The sequence below is a fragment of the Habropoda laboriosa genome, unplaced genomic scaffold, assembly GCF_001263275.1.
Source record: "Habropoda laboriosa isolate 0110345459 unplaced genomic scaffold, ASM126327v1 scaffold151, whole genome shotgun sequence".
Taxonomy (NCBI): Eukaryota; Metazoa; Arthropoda; class Insecta; order Hymenoptera; family Apidae; genus Habropoda; species Habropoda laboriosa.
Window position 1 is genome coordinate 552,014 of NW_017100286.1, and position 354 is coordinate 552,367.

At 61.3% G+C, this 354-nt stretch overlaps 1 protein-coding gene across 1 annotated transcript in view; it reads right to left on the reverse strand.

Moving 5' to 3' along the window:
- LOC108573668 (chorion transcription factor Cf2-like) overlaps positions 1-354 on the reverse strand; it is a 74,319-nt gene that overhangs the window by 73,621 nt on the left and 344 nt on the right. The gene's annotated exons all lie outside the window — the stretch shown is intronic.

Consider the following 354-nt stretch of genomic DNA (forward strand, 5'->3'; position numbering starts at 1 on the left):
CGCCCCTCCACCCTTAACCCACCTACAGTACCTCCCCTTTTTTTTTCTTTCTCCGTTGCCCCGTCTCGACGTTCCTTGTCTCTCTATCGGGCAGCAACACACCACACGCACCAACTGCAACCGCTTGCAGATGCACAAGTCGAGGGACTCTCCGTTCGACGGCGGCAGCGAACGGTGTGTGGGTTTCGCTGATTCGCGTACGTGTACGGTACGTGTTGGTAGGTGGAGTGGGAGGTAGGACACGCGACACGGTCCGTGTGGTGGGGGGAGAGAGAGGGTCAACGAGTGGTGGGGGATCGACTCCCCTCGTTCCTCTTTCCCCTACTCGGCGCGCCACGCCGCGCCGGTTCACGC